General features: G+C 42.0%; 2 protein-coding genes across 32 annotated transcripts in view; one reads left to right on the plus strand and one right to left on the minus strand.

The window, feature by feature from the left end:
• Positions 1-24,795, minus strand: part of SORBS2 (sorbin and SH3 domain containing 2) — a 319,803-nt gene that overhangs the window by 128,965 nt on the left and 166,043 nt on the right. For 2 of the 31 annotated variants that reach the window (XM_060291650.1, XM_060291646.1), the window contains exon 3: positions 8,892-8,947. The exons of 28 other annotated variants lie outside the window; for them this stretch is intronic. The gene's annotated coding sequence lies outside the window, so the exon portion shown is untranslated. Of the gene's footprint in view, positions 1-8,891; positions 8,948-15,519; positions 15,691-24,795 lie in introns of those variants that run through there. One more of the 31 variants, XM_060291652.2, reaches the window with a different exon arrangement.
• The window catches only part of TLR3 (toll like receptor 3), a 366,722-nt gene that overhangs the window by 103,671 nt on the left and 238,256 nt on the right, over positions 1-24,795 (plus strand). The window lies entirely within an intron of this gene.

Consider the following 24,795-nt stretch of genomic DNA (forward strand, 5'->3'; position numbering starts at 1 on the left):
AGTACATTTTTTAAAAAAGTGAATCACATATAACATTGTGTTGCCAGTTTATATTTTAGTGGAGAGCTTTTTTTAAAAAAAAAACAATTACAGTAAATCTTTGACTAGTTCCATAAAAAGATTTAGACATCTATTTTCGAGCATTTCTCCTGTTAATATTTACAGTGAACTTCAGCCTTCTGTGGGTCAATAGCTATCAACCATCACAGCCTGCTCTCATCCCCTAGTTACAAAGGGGTGGGAATTATCCTGTAAAAAGCCCCATGCTGCAGAGATTCTAGTTTGGAATTATTACCACTGGTGCTGCCTACTCTAGCTAATTATTTGTATTCAAAAGAGAAGCTTCATTTGATAAAGCTTCTAAATGTAGGTTTCTGACACCTACCACATAGAATTCTATTCCAGAGGATGAGACAAAATGTGACATCCTAATACAGTTTCTAGAAGAGCTCCTATGAGGGAGTTACTTAATCTCTCCAAGTCTCAATGTCCTCACCTATAAACTTGTGAATTACAACTTTATAGTAAGAGTCCCAAAAGGTAGATTAATAGAAATTCTGACTCTGTGCCTGGGTATAGCATTGATCATTAAATATTAGCTATTGTTGTAGTTATCACTTTTTTGCTATTGTTCATAGAGTTCTTGTAACTACTACTATTAATTTCAGGGTCATCATCTCATTTTAATTCCATTTTATCAAACAAATTATCATCTTAATCTTTTTTTTGGGGGGGGCCTCTCACTGCTGTGGCCTCTCCCGTTGCGGAGCACAGGCTCCGGATGCGCAGGCTCAGCGGCCATGGCTCACGGGCCCAGCCACTCTGCGGCATGTGGGATCTTCCTGGACCGGGGCACAAACCCGCGTCCCCTGCATCGGCAGGCGGACTCTCAACCACTGCGCCACCAGGGAAGCCCCATCTTAATCTTTTGATTGGTTTTCCTGTCTCTAGTCTTCCCTCTCATCTCTCTCAATCCCTCTTTCCGTCTCTCTTTCTCGATTTGATGGTGCAACTGTTGCAAGGTTAATCTTTTGAAAAGGACCAGTGACTTCACATTATCTATTTATACATTCCAAATCAAGCCCAGCACAATATGTTCCCATCATAATTTTCAAGATGTTATATTCCATTTCCCTTCTCATATTCTGTTCTTTAGCCAAACTGGACTTTTTGCTGCTCATTTTTATGCACATTTTATGTTTCAGCCTTCGAGTTAAATCGGCACATTTTAACTGGGCGCCTTACCATGTGTCTGACATAGTTCTGGGTCTCAGGGGCGCCCAGGTCATCAAAACCAGTCCCTGTCTCCCAGGAACGCATGACTGGTGTGGTGAGGCAGATATGATTTTGAGTCACATCTTTTATTTGTTTCCTCCATTGGGATTACTCCTAATCACTCTTAAAATCACACCCATTCTTGGAGGTCCACATCAAAGTTGCCTGCTGTATATATAACATAAATTGCCTGCTTTCATTTAAGTGAATATAATTCCTTGTCTTCACCACTTTATCTTGTCTTACTTTCTGTTATTTGTGTTTATGTTTTCTTGAGGGCAAGGACCATGCTTTATTCACTTTCGTGTTCTTCATTGTGCCTTATACATAGTAGACTTTCAGTTAATACTGGTTGAATATCAAAGGGACGTATTAGTAGAATTTTATTTTAAATAGAAAAAAACCCAAAGTTTTCATGGATCATCTTTAAAAGATCTATCCCCAAAGATACTTAATCTAACAAAGCTTACTTGATAGGAACTCTGTGCTGCTTAAGCTAAACAGATTATAGTTTTGGAAACCACGTAGAGACATAAGTATGGAGAGATGTATATACACATGTAACTTGACTTAGGTTGAGTGAATAAGGAGATTGATTGCCTATTTTCTTGATGTTCTTTTCTTGTCTGTTTGTCCTACAAGTATATATGTATTAATATATTAGAAAATCACGGAAACAGATGCAAGATAAATATTATAGAAAGACACAAACATAAAGATAAATATAGTATGGGAGCCTGGAGATTGACCAGGGATTTCAGAAATAGAAGTAGTAAAAATGTGTCTGGGAGGAGGTCTGTTTTTAGCACATTTGGACACACATCTTTAAATATGAGACTCATTTCTGGAAAGAACATAGGGTCCTGTGAGTGAAGTATTGGGTTGCCTTGTTTTATAATTACTTGGGGCTATTCTAGAGAAACAACAAAAGTGTGAAGGGAAAGCAAAACCAAATGAGTTTGGTTTTTTGAGACATTAAATGTGTTTCTGATCAGATTTGGATCCCTGAACAGATGCTGCCACAAAAGCAGCAGCATCTGGAAGCCTGCACACTTGTTCCCCCCTTCATACTCCTCGGCGTTATTTCCATGGTTACTAAATGAGTCACTCACTTCAGTCAACACTGATGTGATATAAGCAGCTTCATCAAAGCAAATTCTCTTCCCCTCTGAAAAGTCGACAGATTATTAAGGAATGTCCTCAGTTTGCATCAGTGGTGCTTTTACTTCGGTGCTCTCGATTACACAATTATGGCTAGCTAAATAGGTGTGTCGGAGTCAACATATTGTGTTAATGACTTACTATCAAAGTAACAATACTCACATACAAGAGGAAGTTAGGAGGATTTTAATAAATTCAGTAATTAGCTTTTATTATACTCTTGGCATTTAAATGAGTCGATTTTATTTGTTTATTTCAATACTTTTGATTTTTTTCAAAGTTAGTGAAAAATTAATGATTTTTGTTACCAGATTACCAAATTAAGCCTTTTATGAGATCATACCTACATTAAGAAAGAAATGCCTGAAGAGATTCATTTCATTTCAATAAGCTTCTTTAACCAAATGTGTTCATTAGGACACAAGCCTTATTTATCAAGGTTATTAAACCATTATGCAACGATAAAACTTGATTTCCAATTAATGTCCCATGATTAGGCATATTTTGTTTTGATAAAACCAGGTTTGCTATACATTTTAAGATAAAGTAAGAGGAATAGCTTGTTCAGGAAAAATAATTAAACCCAAATAAAATCACCTCAATCACTGTTTTGAATTACTGATTAATGTTTGACCCTGAATCTGCTCCAGACAGGTTTTATGCTTTCTTTGATGACTAACTCACAGAAATATGATTTACTTTTAAGATTAAACACACACTGGTGGTACAATCCTTGACAAGGGGTCTGATGTTAAAAAAAAAAACACTTGAAATATACATGGTCAATGCCTTAAAATTAATCTGAGTTTTAGTAAACCTATGGAGAATACTGTGGACATTTTTAGAAAGTTCAAAAAAAGATTTTTATTCCAAAAACAAAGTGTTTGTATTTTGGGTCTGTGGGTTTATCCAACCAGCCCAAGAATAGGACTCAGATAAGGTTCCGTCTTCCATTATGGGGACCAGAAGATCTACCATAGTGCCAGTGCCTGCGTTCCCTAAAAAAGCCCATTGCATGGTATATGGAAAAATGTGGCCACGAATTGATGATTGCCTGGCTCTACCATCTGTCACCTAGGCAAACGTTTTCACCTGCTGTGGTGAAAGCCCTTGGCTTGCCAAATAAAACTGTATTTGTGGATGGGGATCACTTGAAAATATTTTGCTAAGGTTCTGTCTTTGCCATTCTGTCTAATTCTGGTCATCGGGATGAATCTTGTGTTCTAGGTAAATACTGGTGATATTTCTTTTAGTGTAAGCATTCTTGTCTCTTCCGTGGTGGTTGATAAGACTTTTTGGTGAAGCAGCAAAACTACAGGGCTTTATTTCTAAATCTGGTTATAACCAAATGAATCCTGTCTTCATCTCGTCATCACAGAATGATACACAATATCACCGGTTATTTTCATTCCAAGTTCTAAGGTTAATCATGGTGATTCTCAAATCAGGAAGAAAGTAAATTAACATACAGTGCTACTTACTGGTCTCCTGTGAGACTGCACGAGTCTCTCTATTAAACAGGACTATTAGTGTTGGGTTCAGTGCCTTGGAGATGGACAGACAGATGCAAATCCCTGGCCGCTCGGGAAGGAGGCAGAGGGGATGGCTGTGTTCCCGGCCACGTTCCCCGCATTCACACCATGGTGGCTACACATTAGGAGCTAAATGCATGTTTTCTGAGGGACTAAGTGGGACAGTAGATGAAGTCAGCCCCCCAGTCTTTCCTTCCTCAGCTGCGGAATACAATGATGATATCTATTTACCACTGACTGTGTGAGAATTAGATAATATATGGAAAGTGTTGAGCGCAGGGTAGAGAATATGATAAGAATTCTGTGACTGGGAATTGCTTATCTTGTACATCAAGGCCTTATCTCCGACTCATAGAAACTGCTTCTTTATTTCCTGTTCTCCTTTATTTTCTTATGCGGTAAAGTATAAGTGCTACCAGTATTAAACAAGTACACTCAAGATAAAGCTGCTAACACTTTAAAGTCTGTATACTTGAAAAACAAAAGGACTCTAGATGTTTCATTGACTTTCTACCCAGCTCTCTCCGAGCCAGCCAAGCAAATCTCTACTCTTTCAGAGGACTGTCCTCTAAGGGGCTAGAGACAGGATTTCCTTCTGCATTTTCTCTAAGTAAAGAGCAGAGCTAGATGCTTAGTGCTTTCTCTGTGTGCCTTGTCCTTATGTTAAACTGCTTCGGAGAGAACACCCCTCACCCTCAGGTCAAATGATGGCCGCAGTTCTGTAGGCAAGTGGATCACAGATACACAGGGTCAGCTAATTCTAGAGAATCATCTGATCTAACGTTTGCCCAGATCGCACATTTCCTGCCTGTGAAATACAAGGAATAATGCAGATCTTCAGTTTCCTGGGAACACTTTATTGCTCTTTCTCTTTTTCTTCTTACTTAGTCTAATGACTCATATTCCAGGTGGTTCTGCCCAATTTTAGAATTATCATGATCTACTTTGTAGGAAAAAAAAAAAAACTGTACCATTTCATGTACGGTATAACTTAACGCAGTTTTTTTGAGGGAATGAGCAAAATCCAACACTCAATGCAGAATTTCTGGCTCCTTTAGCATTAAGAGATAGAAAATTTTTAGTATTTATCATTGGGTTGTATTGTAATTTACTTATTTAGTGTAAACTCCCTGTGCAGCGAATTAATTTACATTTTCAAAGAATACTTAATGAATGGGGACAATATTCTCAAAACAGTGAAGTAAAATTGAAGATGCAAATCAATGCAGTGTAATTCCAATTTTGTTTTTTAAAAAGGTTACTATGAAATTTTTTTAAGAGCAGGAGAAAAATATCTCCAAATGTTCATTTCATCATCTCTCGGGTGGGTTGAATTTTTGTAAAAGTCATCTTTTTCTTTTTTGTGAAGCATGCCTTCTTCCACTCAGGGGGACTGTCAGGACAGCCAAGAAACTTTAAGAAGTCATGTTTTAGCTCTTATGAATCTCCACAAATAAAGGCAACGTATGCATGTGATGAATTGTAATAGAACACTGATGACTCAGCATTTCTGACAAGCAGTCCTTGAGCGAGTCCCTTTTAAGTTCCTCCAAGAAGGACAATCAGAGATTCCTCATGTGAACTGCTGCAGCCCAGCTTGCAGTAGGCGGTTTGCAGCTAGAACCCAGGAATAATAGCTCAGCTCAGGACCCTGCCCCAGAAGTCACAGGCTTGAGGAGGTCCAGGCTTTAAATGCTGTCCCACCTTTGGAGCCGGGCTTCCAGGCACCTGCCTTCCTGCTGGAACAGGTGAGCAAATATCAACCATCTTGAAACCTGGAAGGGGCTTTATCCTGACTTAGCTGCACATCAGTGTTCTACCCAAATTCCATTGTTACTGATATATTTTTTTTAAATTGATGTTATCTGCTTACTGGATATTTTTCCTATGAAAACCACTAAACAGGTCATTCCCTTCTATTAGGGAACAAATGACTCATGCCACTCACTATTTTGTATCTTTTTCTCATGGTCAAGTATCCATATTCTTTAACTGGCTGTTTTAAGAAACCAAGTCCCATTGGTTAATTTAAATCCTTCCTTCACCTAGGATATGTAAAACTTACTTTGATACACAGTGGCATCTGGACAGATTCGAATACAGAGGCTCCAATGCTGCCCACCTAATATGGGAGGAGCTGGAACTCAGAACAGAACTTTCCTCCAAATGGAAAACAGTTCAGATGGTTAATGCAAATGAGGAATTTCAGGTGTCTTTGAACATAGCATAATGCAAAATTACCGTCTCACAAATCACTTTCGCTTGTACCTATGTATGAAAAATTTATAAAATGTCTTGCCTTGTCATACCTAACTAAGCCTCTTGGTATTTACTGTTTCAGTAGGATTCTCTTTGTCTTTTTTTAAAATTATTAATTTATTTATTTATTTTTGGCTGTGTTGGGTCTTCGTTGTTGCGCACGGGCTTTTCTCTAGTTGCAGTGAGCGGGGGCTACTCCTCGTTGTGGTGCGCAGGCTTCTCATTGCGGTGGCTTCTCTTGTTGTGGAGCACGGGCTCTAGGTGCATAGGCTTCAGTACTTGTGGCACGCGAGCTCAGTAGTTGTGGCTCACGGGCTCTAGAGCGCAGGCTCAATAGTTGTGGCGTGCAGGCTTTGTTGCTTCGTAGCATGTGGGATCTTCCCGGACCAGGGATTGAACCCGTGTCCCCTGCATTGGCAGGCAGATTCTTAACCACTGTGCCACCAGGGAAGTCCCATTCTCTTTGTCTTTACACAAAGTCTGATGCAATGACTAAGCACTGACTTTTAGAAAGTGGAACTTCTCTCTCTCTCATTCTGCCTCTGTCTCTGTCTGTTTCTGGATGTACTTTCAAATCAGTGTGCAGATGGAGGACTAAAAGTGTCACACAGATTGTTACTGTAGATCATGGATAATAAATCCCACAGTGTGATATCTGTGCCCTGATATCTGACCTGCTTTCTTGAAAAATATGCACATTTAAAACCCGATTTACAGTTGAGGAAGTCAACATTTTCCTTTTAAAAGTAATATAGGAGTAGAAAATGGAAAGTTCAGTGGAGATTGGTGATCTTATAAGTTGTCTGCATAGGAATAAGTAACTCCAGGGTGTTCTGCAGCTCTCCAAATTCAGAACAATCAAGGGGACCCATGAAGTTTTAGGAAAACTCATTCCCTTGGAAGAAAATCTCAATATTGTGTGTGGATTGGAAGGGCATCTAAGTGTGACAGAAAGAATGTGAAAAAAGAATGATCTATTCCAAGGATGATCATAGTACTTAGAAAAAAGTAAGTTTCGGGCTTAAAGTTCAAAGTAGACCAAAGTGCATGAGTGATAGTGAGGGGTGGTTAGTCCTCCGGGCTCTGACCTCACTCAGAAATAGCCTGGACCAGGTGGGCCCGTCCTGCCAGTGAGACATTAGGCCACAGCCCTGCGTGGACCCCACAGAGCAGGTCAGTTGCAAGGATGTGGGAGAGGGTGAGTGCTGAGTCTGGGGACTGAGGGGTGTGTTTTGAGCTTGCGATACACTTAGGAGCTGCTTCTTGCTCGGAGACCCAGTGCCCAGGAGTGGCGACTGTACGGTGAACTGTGTCTCCAAAACAGTATGTTGAAGTCCTACTCCTGGTACCGATGAAAGAGACCTCGTCTGGAAATAGGGTCTTTGCAGATGTAATCATGTTAGGATGTGGTCAGAGAGGATTAGGGTGGGCCCTAAATGAAATGACTGGTGTCCTTTTAAGGAGAGAGAGATCTGTAGAGAGACAGACACACAAGAAAAAGGAACACCACTGTGTGACAATAAAAGCAGAGATGGGAACGATGCTGCCATCAGCCAAGGGATGCCAAGGGTTTCTGGCAACCACCAGCAGCAAGGAAAAGGTCACGAAGCGCTCTTCCCTAGAGCCTTTAGGGGCAGCACGACCCCTCTGACACCTTGATTGTGGACTTCTAGCCTTCAAAACTGTGAGACAAGGTATTTCTTTAGTGTTAAGCCACTCAGTTTGTTGCACTTTGTTATGACAGCCCTAGGAAACAAATACAGTGCCTAGGATATATCCTTTAGGCATCTCTTCTTTTGCAATTCAAGGCTGCAACAATTTGTCCGAAAGGGGTAAAGGATCTACTTAAGTTCGCCCTTTCCAGGGGGTAGATTTGGGTAGATTCCTCCATGATGAGTTAGATGAACACCATATGGTAGAACCAAATCCAGACAGCATTTGGCCAGGGTGGTGTCAGAAACAGAGAGCCGGCATGCCTGGGCATCGGCAGGTGAAGCAACCTAACTAGACTGAAGAGGCAGGCAGGGACATCCGGAAGTGGGGCCTTGCTGTCCTGTCCACCATTGGAGCCCAGTTGCACCAGGGAAAATTCAACATAAGTAGGTGGCTTGGAGGGCCTTAGAAGTCCTGCCATCAGGGATGCCTGTGGCTATCAGAGCATTCCCTGTGCTCCATGAAGTGTCAGTGAGCAAGAGACATCCAATCACTATAACGAGTAGGGACCACATGGGCGTGGCTGTAACTGAGAAGAGCAAGATGGGAGGAGTTTTAGGACAAGGATGGGGCCTGGTTATAGATTCCTCACAGTATTCCTAAGACCCCCAGCACAATATTCCACCGTGAAATAAGGCAGAGTCAAGAATTCCAAAACCATCGCTCTGGCCTCCCCCCCGTCTCACTTCCTCTCATTTCCCCACTGGCCTCCTGTAAATCAATCAGCTTAAATCAAAGGTGTCTCTGCAGAATCTCAACAGAATTCTGCTGGGACATGATAGGAATGAATGGCAAGGAGAGGTCAGAGTAGCCTCATATTCTTTGGTGCCCATCATTTTATTTCCTTAACTTCCCTGGTAAATCTTTTTGTTAAAATACATGCACAGATTTCCTCCTGGCCTTGTCAGCCCCAAGCCCAGGCAGCCGCGGTTCCCCGTGAGTACAGCATACCTTCTGAAGAAATGCACCCAGATCAGAATGGTATATGAGTCTGTCCTATTCTGGCTCTAGAAAAGAAACGTTACAGTAAATAGGTGGGTGGGATCGGCTCCACGATCACGAAACAACCAAAATAGCAATGAAATCAAACTCAGGAAAACTTCACTTTATCATTGTATATACACTTTCTTCTTGACCAAGTTTGATACCTTCTTCTCAAGAAACAGCTGCAAAAAAGAAACTGTGCAAATACTTGTCGTTAGTTTTAGTTTGTTACATACCACAGTTCGCCACCAGAATTACATAGAATAGGGTAGATGGGGCTTTTTTTTACCCAGGGTGGGTCTCAGGTGGGGCTGGAGCAGGCAGTGTGACTTTGGAAGCCCTGATTTGTTTTGCTGATTTATCTTCACTTTCCTTGCCCCTTTTGTTTAAAACAAACTTTCTCTTACAAAGCTTCATTACCACTGATGAGCATTTTAATAGAATGGAAGTAGGCAGAATAGCAAAGACTATAGTGTTAGTATATTTTATACCCACCATTCCCATCTCCTCTTTGCTTTTCTAGTCCTTCCCAAATCTATGTGGAGATAGGGGAGGTGGGAGATATAAAGGGTAAGAGTGAGGCAACCTCATTTCTGCAGGATCCAGTCAGCTCTCTGGAGTGTTCTCCCTCTGCGCCCACTGCATGCTCTATCTTCTCTCTACCCACAGCCAACTCATCCTGCAAGGAGACCCCATTAGGTACCCCTCCTCAAAGGATCTTTCCTCGATGTTTCACCAGCTGTTGATCCTTTCTTTCTCTACAATTCAAATTTCCATTGCCCAGATGCTTTTCACAAATTGAAAATCACCTCTCGGGGACTGCTCTCTATACCTTGAAGGGGTGCAGTAGCTCATCTGACCATTTAAGGCTCTAAGAGGTGCTAACAGAAGTTGAACACACTCTCCTCTCTCAGGTAAATTCTATTTTAAGCAAGCTATCTGTATTTTTGAAACATAGGATTGATCCTGTGGGCAGGAATTTCAGACCAGCCAGGAAGCAAGGGTCATGGGATGTGGGGAGCTACTTGGGGGCTAGTGAGGACTTGTCAGGGGGCCTCAGATCTTGTCAGGAGGCATTGCCTAGTCAACCTGTTTCAAGGGAAGGCCTTGATTTTAGGGTGAGAAGCAATACCTGTTTCTGCAGATAAATCAATCTTCTCACAGCAATAAGTACTCCCTTTTGACATTCTAAGAGATTTGCTTCAAATGAATCATAGTAAGCTATTTTTTCCCTTCTGGGCAGAATACTATTTGCAGACATCTGCAAATTTGGGAAGAAAGCTTGTTTCCTAAATGGAACCATTCTGACAAGGGAAAAAGGCAAACGGCACGCGCGCGCACACACACACACACACACGCGCACGCAACCCTCCCCCCAAATCTCTCCAAGTCTTCATTCTGTTTAAACTACCTGTTTATAAATAATATCTGGTGAAACCTCATTAAAAATGCATCTGCTTCTATGTTAAACTTTAGTTAAATCACCATTCCTGGACTATATCTTTAAAGTATTTGAGTGTGTGTGTGTGTGTAATTTTGTCCCCTTCATCTATCATGGATCAAAATAAATGGTTTACCTGCAGAAAACTAAAGTTTTGTGCACGTGCCTCGAAGTTCAGATTATTTAACAGTTGCAATGAACAAATATCTCAGAAAATATTTAGAATTTGATTTTTAATACAATACTAATGTTGCTGAGTTCCCAGCAACACAATTATAGTATCTATCGCAGCCAACACGTGTGTCAAGCTCTTTTCCAAACGTTATAGTAACTTAGCTAATCCCCGCCCCCCAATGGTAGGGCCATTGACAGGTGCCCAGTTACCCAGGTCCAGGCCGGGGAGGGGTGGGGCTGTGTCTCCCACACAGGCAGGGCTCAGATGTACTCTGCTACGGCTGCATTAAAACTGCCCCATCATAACGGTCGCAAAGGGTTTGCTCATCATGGCTTCTTGAGAGCTTGGATACTGAGTCGATCAAGAGCCATCTCAATAAACTTTGTAGTTGTGTCAGCCTCACCAATCACTAACCTTCATGCAGCTGCTGTAGTGCAAGTCTGGGTTTGTATGAAACTAAAAGGAAAAGTATGCTTTGCATCTAAGGCAAAGAAGTAGCATATTGGTGTTTTCATTCAAAAGTGAACACTAGCAGAATATACTACCCCAAGATATGCTGCTTTGGTATATTCATTATTTTGAGCTGTAGGCACTTGAAAAACAGCAAATGCAGGGAGAGGCTTTCTCTGAACTCCCTTATCTGCCTAAAGACAGATCCTCCAAAAGGAACTCAATGGTCACAGATCCCCTCTGAGAGTTTCATCAACCAGGAAAGTGGGACTCTTCTCACCGGAGAGGAGACTAGAAGTCAACACCACACCCAGACACATGTTGTCACAAACTATCACACCTCCTGTCTATTCTTCTAAGGGTCCATTCATCGTCCTAAATATCATTTACCGTCCCCTCAGAGGCCCACATCCCCCCTCCCCTTTCCCTGTGAAGATGGCATTTAAGCCTGAATTCTAAGCCACCTTGGAGAGTTTCTCATCTTTCCCTGTGTATCTCCCACATGTATGAGGTATACATGTTAATAAACTTCTGTTTGTTTTTCTCTTGTTTATCTGTCTTTTATTATAGGAGTCTTAGCTAAGAACTCAGAAGGATAGAGGGCAAATTATTGTTCCTCCCCTACAAAAGTCTACCCTTGTCTGCGAGTGCCCTGGGACTATTAAGGTCAAATTATATGGAAGTCTGTACATGAAGGAACTGGGTATTCTGGAGGTCATGGAGCAGACCTGGGACTCGGGAGAAATAGGAAGGGAGGGTGAGCTTTAAGGGGAGGTTGAAGCTAATGACATTCAGTGACCACAGCACTTGGTTCTGTTTGCTTTAACACAAACTCTGAAAATGAGGCTTCAGACAAAACGCCTTTTGCAAAGGAGCCAAGGCTGACTGGTCACTGCACAGGATTTGTACTGTGGGTGACTCCCAGCCCCCATGAGTTTTCCAGTTGTTTCTGATAATAACAGGGCCATTCTGACACAACCCGCTCAACCCAAGGGTCCTCCAGGACCGGGCTCAAGAGCTGTTCATTCAGAGATGGGTCATCCACACAGTGACCCACTCTCAGCAGTGACTTGGAATCGGGAACTGAGAGCCCATACTGAGGTAAACTGGAGGGTTCCCCAAATCCTCATCTGTTTTACCTAACAGTACATGCTTACCTAGCAATACTGTAATTTCTCCCTTTGCTCCCATCGCTAACATTTTTACTTCAAGTTACAAGTCGAGTAAAGCATAGTAAAAGCGTCTGAGTCCTGGGTCGCTCTTCGCAACCTTCATGAGTCTGAGCTTCTCACCTCATTTACTAAAGGATAGTAACCAGGCTAAGAACTGGCAGCATTCGTTGCTATTGAGATTGCCCACGGTTTCTCCCTTTTCGGCAATTATTTAAGGGCTTTCAAAGCACTGCTTCTTTCACTGTTTTTCAGGGCGAAAGAGAAGGAGAGGTTCATTTTCCAATGATTGTTTTGACTTGGCATTTATACCTAGAATTTCCACTGCTTTCAAGTCTCAGGTTTGGGCCTTAAAGAAGTTTGGTAGGAAGGGCAGTAGCGGCTGACACCCACCCACCCAGGACCGGAGGAGAGAGGAGGTGGAGGGCCCGGGGGACCATCCAGCAGCCGGGTCTCCCTTCCCGCAATCAGCGCGATCAGCGTCAAGACTTTACTCCTTTAGAACCTGCACCTCCCCTAGAATGGCTGTACTGTTTAGGGAGATCTGTGCTGACAATAAGGTGCAATTCAAAAGAAACGAGGTTGTGTATTTCTTGTTTTCTGTTTTAAAGTTAAGGGAGGGAGAATGGAGGTGAACTCTATCGTTGAAGAATAAAAAATAAGAAAAAACTATGTCTTCTCAAAGACTCTATAAGAGGGGCTTCCCTGGTGGCGCAGTGGTTGGGAGTCCGCCTGCCGATGCAGGGGACACGGGTTCGTGCCCCGGTCCGGGAAGGTCCCACGTGCCGCGGAGCGGCTGGGCCCGTGAGCCATGGCCGCTGAGCCTGCGCGTCCGGAGCCTGTGCTCCGCAACGGGAGAGGCCACAACAGTGAGAGGCCCGTGTACCGCACAAAAAGAAAAAAAAAAGAGAGACTCCATAAGACCCTTGACAGTTTGAAGGTTCTGATTCTGAAGCTTGGGTGGGAAGGTGAGGTACATATGGTATCTTCCCAGCATCGGAGAAAGTAAGGCATCTTTATGAGGATTTACGTTTTACATCGTGGGAGGAATGAAAGGACTTTCCCACAGATAAAGCCAAATCTCCACAAAATCAGGTTCTGTCTGCTGCCTAAAGACCCAGACCTCTTGTTGAACTCAGAGGTAAAATGGAAAAAAAAAAAAAATACTGTGAAGTTTCCTTTCAATAAACAAACATTTCCACTCTCCAGTCAGCAGATAGAAACACTCTTTGTTGACTTTAAATACGAGACCAAAAGAGCACAAGGGCTTACTAGTTTAGAAGAGATCATTTTCTAGTTGCTTAATCATCTCAATGAAACTGCTTTAGGGAATACAACACACTAGGGGACAAAAAGCATTGGAGAGAGAAAAGCTATGGCGTTAAGAAGGAATGGTAATAGCACATTTTTTGTGATTTCCATGCCTTCTTCTCCAGCATCTGCCTACGCTTCTAATCCAATCAGGGCAGCTTGTTTGTGTGCAGCTTTTAGCAGACACAGATTCTCCGCCGACCCTGGAAGAACACATGATCCACATTGGAAGCAATTTTTGTGTAAATGATTGTGCTGTTAACCTCTGAAGGTCATTCCGATATTTTCTGAGAAACTGGCTGCTTTAACTTCTTTCTCAGAATGCCTTGTGTTTCATGTGGGGTCAGGGCAGATGACAGCTTAGGCATTCCAACAGGAGTGGACTTAATGGAACTAATCCCCGTCAGGGGATGGGAAGTGATGGGACTCATAAACCCATTGCAGACGAGGATTTTCCTTCTTCCCTAACAGAAAGGCAAAACACGCTGTGCGGTTTTGCAACTGGTCAAGCTGGGAAATATTTTTAAGCTTTCTGCTTTGCCAAGTGTTTCAGGAAAAAAAAAAAAACTATTTTCTTTCTCTTTCCTGCCAAAAAATGTCCCCCCTTAAATATTTTTTTCCCATATCTGGCTACATGTCCAAGATTTCTTCTTTTCTAAGAATAAATAGTTTTTCTGGGGTTTAAAAATGCCACTTGCTCTATCAGATTAAATGTCTCTTTGTATAGAAAAAGCATTTGAAACATTCCATCAGTGGGTCTAAGGAAAGATCCTTACTTAACTTGATTTTGTTAAATTAATTTTGATTAAATTTTTGGTCTTTTAATTCTTTTTGTGACCCTCAGTGGAATGTTCAGGCTTGTTTTATAACACTTCCAATTCTACTTTTTCTCTCACTGCCCTCATACTATTCCCTTTTACCAGGAAACAGTAAACATGAATTAATTTCTGTCTTTGACCAAAATAATACCTCGGAAACGATACCAATGCAAGGGCACCCTCTGGGTTCCATTCTCTATTTTCATACTTAGCTGGAGTTAGAAGGGTTCAGCTGTCAGGGTTTCAAGAACTCTAGCATTAAAAAAGTGCGAACTTGCAAATTAGCTGTCAAGTTTAATAGAAGGTGAATAATGCAGCCCAGAGCTGACTTGTTTCCATTCCTGGTGTCCTATTGATCTTGCTGTTAGGTAAAGCACAGACACACAGGAACACTGAAAAATAGCAATTCACATGGCTTAGTTTGGTATTTTCTTTTTTATCAGCTGAGAATGGTAGTTACATTCACAAAGTCAAAAAGTTGAATAGTGTTAGAGTTGAGAATATAGGACAAAGTAAAAACAAGCTTGAAAAAGCAATAATAGCTATATACCTGAAATGTGATAAATATTCATAGAGAAATAAAGAACATTAGCTTTCATAAAACCACAAACGACCTGATGAAATACACTACAGATTTAAAGCTTAACATTGGGCAACAAATATGGTCATTTGTTACTGACATTTAACGAATTATTCTGCATAAATCTACTGTAAGCAAAAAGCATTCTAGGTTGATATGTAATGTTATTGCTAGTTAGCTAGTTAATTTTTAAAATCTCTTTGTGTTTGTTAGTGTGTGAGGGTGTTTGAGAGTGTTTGGTATGGGGGAAGGGCTTTATGGTCCTTTGTAAATGGTTCTCTCTAAATTTCCTTGTTTGCAAATCTTTATCACTCTTTTTAAAGTCTAAAAATGCAAGCTTATTCTATTTGGAGACCATATAAAGATGAGGATATGCAAACATTTAAGAGAGAGCACATGACAATATGATTCTGAAAATCACAAAGCTGCTTCAGAATAAACTAAGATTCCCTCAGAGGTTAATGATATACTGAGAAACTGGAGGATGCAGCAATTTATTTCGCTCGTCTTCAAATCCACTGTCATCCTGCCACCAACTGTACCAAATAAAATTTCCATCCCTATTCCATCTTATCACATGGCCATTTCCCCTCATGCATGAGGAATTCGTTATTTACATTTTGAAAAAATCAGCCATCTCAAAACACTTACGTTTTGTTGAACTAGGTCTCCCATGGTAAAGGATAAAACCCAACTCAGCGAGCCTGCTTCTTAGGAACGGCAAATCAGCATGGTGATGCACCCAAGCCAGAAAGAATACCCTTCATTTGCTGCAGTTGGTTTAGTATCAGTGCTATAAAAAATAGATGATGGAAAACCGGAGCCCTTGACAGAAATACAAGTCTGCTGTGTGTGGCTTCTGCAGGACGAGCAGAGCACAGTGTCGGTCTTGCCTATACATCGAACTTGGACTTTGCCTGTGCTGGTCAGCAGACGCATGTGCACAGGGTACTCATCAGGGCATCAGCATTGTGGGCATGGCAGCGCCTGCTTCATTTACATAAACAACAGAGAGCTATAAGCATATGCACCCCTGCAAGGAGTCAACGGGCACAGAAACTTCAACCTATGGAATATCACTGTGGGGTGTGCGCGCCAAGTTATTTATGGTGCTTGGGTTTTCCTCTTTGCTTTTGCAAAAAGGTACTTTCAAACACAAGAATGATCTGTGGCTTTGGCATAAGGAAAGCTGGAAGTCAGTGAAATAAAGTCCTGAAGGTCAACTCATCTGCGCTGCAGCATGGAGTGATGCTGAGAGGCCAGAAATGCAAAAGAAACACCTCAGACCAGTTCTCACTGCAAGTACTGGTCATGTACTGGTCCCGTGGCACAGAAATGGAACCCAAAAATGTGTAGAGAAAGTCTAACTAAAAATTGCCAAATTAGGACCTGTGGTCTGTGCCTTGCCTGAATATGACAAGGTCTATGAGTATAAGACATGAAAGAGAAACGTGGTCTGAAAACGTTAACATTATTTAAGAGAGAACAAGAGGAGTCAACAAGGAAAAAGGCAGAGTGAGAAATAGAGAGAAAAGCATGAAAAATACCTTTCATTTCTCCAGTCCTGTCACTGCTTTAGAACCAGGCTCGCACCTGAGACCCACCCCCCTTCTTACCTTCATTATGCACCCTTGCTTTTGTGGCCCTGATTGGACACTGCACTAGACGCTACACAAAGCAAACTAAAAATACATTTTTGTTTTTGTTATCTGCTTTATTTCTGGTCCTTTACGTTGGACTAAGCCAGCCACAAATCATACAGTGGCCAGCATACAAGAGCAAACTTGAATGCTTGATTTTCGAGGTGATTATTAAGATGCTCACCACCTCCCACCCCACCCAGTCCTCCCTGCGCTGTGGTCTGTACCGGCTCGTCTTATCTCCTGCCTTGAAGAACCGCTCCAGTCTGATGCAGTCTCTAGTCCCTCCAACGTTGGCGGCCTTCCAGATGCCCCCCCTTGCGTTTCTCGGAAATTGGTATCCCAGCCCCCTTGCATTCTTTCTGATTTAACTTGCCCCACTGGCTTCTTTATTCTGCTCATTCTTGGGGAAGAAAACAATTTCTAGTTCTTGGGGGCCAGCCCTGGCTCCAAGAGTTTGGGTGTGGGATTCAAGCAACCCTTGAGAATCTTATCTTTCAAGCCTGCCAGCTGGCATTTTAGGGCAACTCAATTCCTAAAGCAAGCAGTGAATAAAGATAAAACAAAACCCACCTGATGTAAAGGTGGTACCAGTACACATCAGGAAGACTGTCTGTGGAGACAGACTGCCTGGCTTTGTATCTTGTTCTCCCCATCGATTGGCCACTTAACTTTGCATGTCGCAAAATGGGAATAATAATAGTACCTGCTTTATAGTCTGCTCTTTCACTCACTCATCCATTTGTTCATTCCTTCAGTGAAGATGTATTGAGTACCTACTACCCCCCAGGCAAAAGGAATCCAGAAGACCCTAGAACAGCGTCCGTGCCCTCATGGAGTTTATATCCCAGTGCAATTTACTTCCCGGGTTGTATAAGAGAACCCACCAAAACAGCTCACCATAGTGTCTTTGACACAGAAAATACTCAACAGTTGTTAGCTATTATGATAATAACAAACTTTTTAGCAAAGGTTTAAAATCGGAAATAGAGATATATCTGCTATAGTAAAAAGGAGAGAAGATATAGGGAAGTCAGGAAAGAGGAATGTTCACTAAAGGCATTCATGAATCTGGCATTAAGTAGATTCTGAGTGTTTCCTAATCCGTAAGCTGTGCTATGGGATAGGGTGTTACACAGCTGGGAACTTGTATTTATAAAGCCCCTACCTGTGCACACACCATATGACCCCGCACCCAGCCGCCTAGCCTGCAGCATGTGTTGGTGCCCCCTTAACTCTAAAGGGCCGTGGGCAGCATGGCAACAAGTAGCCATGAGCCCTCTGGGCATAGTTGGTACCAGCTGCATTTTTCTGAGGAGGGATCTCTTTTACACCCATCTACAAAATTTCACCCTAGATCTGAACCTCAGATCTCAAGATCATACGGTGGGTAAGACTGAGGTTTTGTACTGTTACTGTTTATTAGATACACTTTCTTTTTAAAGTGTATCTTAACCATATTTTTACAATCACTTTCATTTATTATTGCTTTTTCGTAGCATCCTGGTGAGCAGGCTTGTTTCACAATCTGCTGCTTAGCGGAAATTTTCGATAAGTCATTTGACCTCCCTTAATTTCGGCACAGCGTGAAAACCTAGAGTGTTGAACTCACTCTGTCTCATGTACCCACTGGATTCCTGATATCACTGCTAATTTTGCGAAGGCTGCTCACCTTGCTCCCTGCCTGCTACCTAGGATGCTGAAGACCAGGACTGTGAGTCTTGTAATTGTTGCTTCCACATCGTCCTTCAGGCCTGAGGATGAAGTGAAGACATATATCTAAAAAGTGTGATATGCAATGATTTATTGCCTCCTTTCAGTATGTACCCCCAGTAGCTGAGAACTCTGTTTCTTTACTTCATAATCTACTCAGTTTCCTTGCCTTGCCCTCTCCCACTCCCACAAGTTCCATGTTAGAGAGGGTTCAGGTATCAAATGGGTGGTCAGACAAGGCAAACTTAAGATTCTTTGTATTATTTGTGTTATTTCTCTTCCACCTCCTAATTCTTCTTCCTCTTCCTCTCTTCCTCCTCTCCTTTTTATTTTTTTGTTTTTCTGTCTCCCACTTTTGCTTCCTATAGGTTCACGGGGCTGGATACTATCGTAACTATACAGTGACACTATGATCATGTCAGTGCAGGTGGTTTCCAAAGAGTATACCCCATCGTGTAAGTTACTGTATTCCTGTAGGATTTGGAAACCTAGTAGTTCCAGGCAGCCTTTTTTCCAGGATCCCCAAGAACACTTGGTGGGTATGGAGTCCAGTTTCTTGTATCAGTCAATCAGTGTCTTACCCTATCTAGAGTGTACTCTGATACATTTAGTAGAAAACCAGCTTAATACTTGAGGAGAATTTAAATATTATTTTCACAGGTAAAAAACAAAGTAGCATCAGACAGATGGCGTTTCTCTTTTCGGTTCTCTTCAGATGTATGTTTTATTTTTAGGCATAGACTGCCCCCAGCACCCACACACGGTTTGAAGACACCAGCTCAGGTGCCTCAAGAGTGCCTATGATGAAAACCTGTTTCATCCATCTCTTTGGTTTCTATCCCCTGGCCATGACTCTGACTGCCGCTTTGGCCTTCCTGAAAAGTGGGGCAGCCCCAGCTGTCACAAATAAGTCTTCCAGATCATATTTTTAGTTCTCTCCACTCATCAGAAAAACCTCAAGTCTATCTTCCTACATTATAAACTATGGGAAAGGCAGCAGAGGGAGGAATCACAGAAGTAATAACAAAATGACAGACACTCGGGGAAGAACAGCAAGTGACTTTTCATCAGGGTCACTTTTAGGTAAGATTTACAGGAGAGAATGTTTTCTCTACACTTAAGTGGCTTGAAAAGTTATAGAAAGATGATTCCCTAGTGACATAATTCAAACACATTTAGTTGTTTCTGAAAAGTCCTCCACTGACGTCACCATCAGGCATGTTTTTAGGGATGTTTTTCAGAACTGTGATGGATCCACATGGCCTCTTTTACCTGATTCGAGTTGCTTAAGTGGGAATGGAAGCTGTGGTTACAGGCTGGGACAAACTGTGACAAGCTATGACAAGCTAAGTTCATCCTGGATTGATGTACGGTTAGGAATGCCTGGTAAAATATTCCTGCGTGGGGAGATTTTCTTTCCTCATCAACCAGACTGTCTCCTAAACTAGTTGCAGCCTGTAGGCTTTAAGCTAGAAGGAAGGGATGCACCTTTTTGTGTTGCAGTAATGTGAATTTATCGCATGTGTTTGGATGTGAGCTCAAACAGGCTTTCGATGATCTATCTGATAGGAAAGGCCTGGAGGGTGGTAGTTAATGGGCAGTGTGTTCAGTAAGAGCCCCGTAGAAGACAGAGCATTCTGTCCTCTCTCAGGGACAGCCAGAGGTACCAGACTGTGCCATTGCTGGTCCCTTGCTGGTCCCTACCTGGGCCCCAGACAGTGAGTTAGACTCAGGTGATCAGGGCAATGGCTTTCCCCTGTCCTCTCCTAGCATACACTGCTCCATGCCTGAAGGGGGAAAGTTGTGGTCTCTGCCACCTCCTGGACCAGGGATCCTTGCCTTTCTCCCCAGTTTGGTCTAAGATGTTGTAAGAGCTGGTAACAAAGTTTTCTTCTCTTCGAGGCACATTTTGTGAGTTCTGGGGCGGTCCACTCTGAGGTAGAGAGGGCTGCTCTTGGTGACACTGTGGAACTGGGAAATTACACAACATCCAAGCATGTGGCCTTGGCCTCCTCAGTGATGACTGGGCTCCAACGAAGTGAACTGTGGCCCAGGGCCTCAGGGTGTGAAGCAGGGATACTGGGAATGACTGGCTAGGTTTTCAGGACCTCATACAAATCCTTCACGAATCCCACCCGAGGCCGCTTAGTCATTCAGGGAAGCTCTTTTTAATCATGCTGGCTTTGATTTTTAATCATGCTGGCTTTGATTTTTAATCATGCTGACAATTTGTTCTTGAACATATTTTCGGAGTTTAGCATTCATCAATATTACCCTTCTGTATTGACGTTTGCTTCTGGGGTTTGAAGTAAAGTGAGATGGGCAGCAGGGCGCTGAAACCGCTTAAGGACTGGTACAGTCTCCCTGCACACTAAAGCAAGAGCGCCCTCCACAGCCAGTCCAGGCTATCAAGGCAGGGCCCCAGGGGCAACTTTAAGGAGCTAATAACGGGTGGGAGAGACTTATCACGGATTTTGTATCCGCAGTTTTGATATTAGTGACATTTGAAGCATAAAGTCGATTTGTTCACCACCTCAAAGTAATTTTCTGATCCTATTAGATCTTGTTAGTGAATTGATTCATCAGTTTTTTGTAATCCAAGTAACATACTGAAAAATGAGAGGCAAACCTGGCTTATTATTAGAGCTGGTTCACCTTTTACCTTTGGCAACTATAGGATTTCCCTGGGCTGTTTCTGGAGCCTAATTTATTGATGAGCTCCTGTGCCCTACTGCAAGAAGCAGCACCTTTCCACCTGAAGAAATGAGGGGTGGAGCCCTCATTTCTTGGAAGAGAACCTGAGGAAGAATGAGAGAGAATTCCAAGCTAAGATGTTCTTTTCTCAGAGGGGAGCAAAGACCAAAAAGATGTTTAGAAATACGGCTCTGCTTGCTGTGGTTATGGCTTTAAAAAAAATGCATATTTAGGAAACTTTGAGCAAGACTTTTTAAATACAACTGATCCTTGATAAAGCCATGGAATTCTACAGTCACCAGCAGGGATCAGCCACCACTGCCATTAATCAACCTCTGGTGGTGGTGCTGAGAGGAACACTGAAACAGTGCATTATGGGAGTGACCCTAGCGCCACAGCCAGGAGGCAAGACGGCATGATGTTGCCAAGAGCAAAGGGCTCCCAGGAATTGCCCCTGCTCTGAGCCACCTCTGGGAACAGAGGAGATTTAATTGCTCTGAGCTTCCTGCCTTGTTGATACCCCACCGAGAGTCAGCCTTGAGGGAGACAGAAACAGAGCCCTCACGTTGTATTAAGCAACAACAAGAAAGAAGAAAAAAGACATTTTGTTTTCAATCTGAAATCTTGATGGGATTGGATATCAGAGCTAATTATATACCAATGAATTAATCACATGGACCTCTGATTCCTGGCCATTCTGGGTCAGAATTACAGAGACAAACGTGTGAAGTTGTGTAACCTTAGGGTGAATGGACTTTTAGGCCAGATGAATTTCAGGAAGGGCAGAAACTGGAAAGATAAGTTAGTTAACATATGCATTAAAATATAAGGAAATAATTTTGGAGATGTTGCCGAGGCAAGAGCAGGATGGGCCTGAGTGGACTCGTTTGCCAGGAGTTTACAGATCTAATGGAAGACTTCCTGTTGCCCGTGTAGACAAAACAAATACAGAAATGGAGATCAAAACCTTTGATGCAACCCAAAAAAGAAACTCCATATCTACCCAGAGTATACCCATTAGGCTCCTTATAAACAAAAAATGAGAAGCTATTTTGGGGCGATTGTTGCTCACCTGCTGCCCCAACTGGGTGCTATGGCTTCCTTTTCTGTCTACAAACACTGGTTGGGCTGGGTGCTAAGTGTATTCAATGGGGAACTAGTAAACTGTTCAAATGTAACCACTTATATGGCTACTTGCAAATACCTCCCTTTAATCCTACCACCATACTATTGAGAGATTCCCTGTCGCAGAGGACCAATCTCGATGCTGGAGTGTCACACAAACCCAGGTTAGAGTCCCTGCTCTGCCACTCACTAGCCTTGGGACTTTCAGAAAGTTTAACTCTTCTGAAGCTCTCCCTCATGTGTAAATGAAAAGCATGATACAAAGTATCACTCTAAGTGTCAACTGTGTATATCAAATATGTACAACTTATAAAATCCAGCTTCATTTCATCACCATCAAACTGTGGGTTTAAATTTCCCCATCATCCCAGCAATACTGTCTCTTTCCCACTGGAAAATATCAAGAACATAGAGCACATCTGCACTCAGGATCAAATCATATATTTGAAAAGGATCCCGAAAATTCAAAAGCAGCATATTACCTGTCATAACCTAATAGCTAAGATGACCAGCGCACACTGTCCCAATCATACGGCACAATCGAAAGCTGCAGAGTGGACCAGGGGCTGCTGTGGAGGCCCCAACATTTGATCTTTATTGGAGTTTACTGATAAAGTTGGTGCACTCTTTGCATAGTCATTTTGTACCATGTAGAAAATAAATGAACTAATTCCAAAGTAACAAACAAGCCCCACTTTCACCAACATTTCCTGAGTCACTCATTTGAGAATGAAATGCTCCCTCTTCATGGAGTGAGTAGTGCTAAAGAGTGATAGAGAACTTGAATGAGAAAACGTGGCCCCTAACTTTGTCTTTTGGTTTTTATTTATATTTTGAAACTTGGGGGTAAACTATAAGCTACTTAGGAGCGCTTAACTTTTTTTTCTCTCTCTCTTTTTTTTCCTTTTGATAGCATTTCTCTCTCTTCTCCTTGACCTTACACAGGTGTTAAAATTCAAATCACAAGAGCAAATAGCAATCACTTTCCCAGTATATATGAGGCATTATATCAACACATAAGGCACATCAAGGGATGCAAAAAATTTACAACATGGTTTCGGTCTCAAAAAGTTTGTAGCCTTGTTTGGGGAAACAAAACATACCACATGAAAAGGTCGTGATGTAGGATGCAAACAAGTGCTCAAACACATCATGGATGGATTGTTATATCACATGGGCACTTAAATAAATTGCTTAAAGGAATGCCATTAGCTCTAACTACTATATGAATTTGGAAAAGAGAGGAATCTGTGAGCTTTCCAGTCAAGACTGAGATAGAGGGCAGGGCAAAAAGGAACTATTTGAAAAGAATGTAGGTAGTACAGTCGATCTGGATGTAAGAACTAGTGCTGAGAACCAGGAGAGGAGGAAGATGAACAACAAACTGAAACAAGATAGGCCTGGCCTGAGAAAAAGTGAGATGAGCAGAAGGTCGGCCATCATCTTTGACCTTTTGCTAAATTAGGTGGCAAAGGGGCAAGAATAGTCATCCTTAGGCAAAGTCAATCTCTGACCAAGCTTGAGGAGGCTGGATTGAGGGCTGGGAGGGGCAGGAGAGGCAGCTGCCCAGTTGTCCTCAGAAGATAGCTGAGACTTTCTGAATGCAGGAGATACATATTGACCACAACAGAGGCAAAGTGTGTGTGTCCACATGTACACATGCATGTAATAGGCTGGGACATCTAAAAGCAGCAGGAATACGGAGAGAAAGGAGGCCAAGGAAAGATGCCTGACATTCCCCAGAAGCTTAAGCACTGGAATGATTGGAACAAGTCCAAGTTGCTTTGGAGAAGGGTTTTTACTAGAGTCTGTGTCTACAAACAAGTGAAATCACCTTTACATGGAGGTGAAATGTAGGGATATTTTATTATCTAATGCAGCGGTTTTATTCTGTAAGGCCATGGTGATTTTGACATAGGCATATTGGACAATCTGGAGACATTTCTGGTTGTCACACTGGGCGATGGGGGAGGATGCTAACTGGCTTCTAGAAGGCAGGGATGCTGCTAAACATCCAACAGCATACAGGAGAGTCCATCACAACAAAGAATTATCTGCCCCCAAATATTCACAGTGCCAAGGTCGAGAAACCTACTCTAGAGGATCCCAGTGAAAACCAGAACACGATCTTAAAAATAAACGACTCTACTTAGCTGCAAATTAGTACTGCACAGTCGTAAACGTTAGCATTATGCATTTGCTAAACATGAATTTAAGCAACAATTATTACTGTGGCTAGAATTTAATATATACATTTACTGTAAGACTTTTGAAAGCATATATTCAATTTCATCACTCTTTTAAAAAAATAAACTGAAAATACTCTATCAAAATCATGCCAATGGAAAGCAATGGTATGCTGAACTTAGTCCTTTTCAGAAAGAATTCAGATACAATGAGTGGAAAATAGCCTTAAAGAAGAAATTGAAAGAAGTGACAACTTAATTAAACTCAGCTACTGGTCCCATTTTATATTTGTCTTTCCAAACTGCTAATGAATTCTGGCCCATTTAGTCATGAAAAAATGTATATCCTGAAGAATCTGTATCCCTTTTGAGGTAATTAATGGATATTTATTAGACAAAAAAATGCATGTCTATTATTCATAATATTTGATTTTTAAATTGGCATTAACATGCTACATTTGGACTAGTAGGGGAAACCCCAGCCAAATTATAGAAAGCAGCTACTGAGATGAAAGACCTTCCACAAAGGGGGACCCAATCTCAGAACCAGTTAACACAGCCATGAGTAC

This window comes from Globicephala melas, chromosome 21 (assembly GCF_963455315.2).
Source record: "Globicephala melas chromosome 21, mGloMel1.2, whole genome shotgun sequence".
Classification (NCBI taxonomy): Eukaryota; Metazoa; Chordata; class Mammalia; order Artiodactyla; family Delphinidae; genus Globicephala; species Globicephala melas.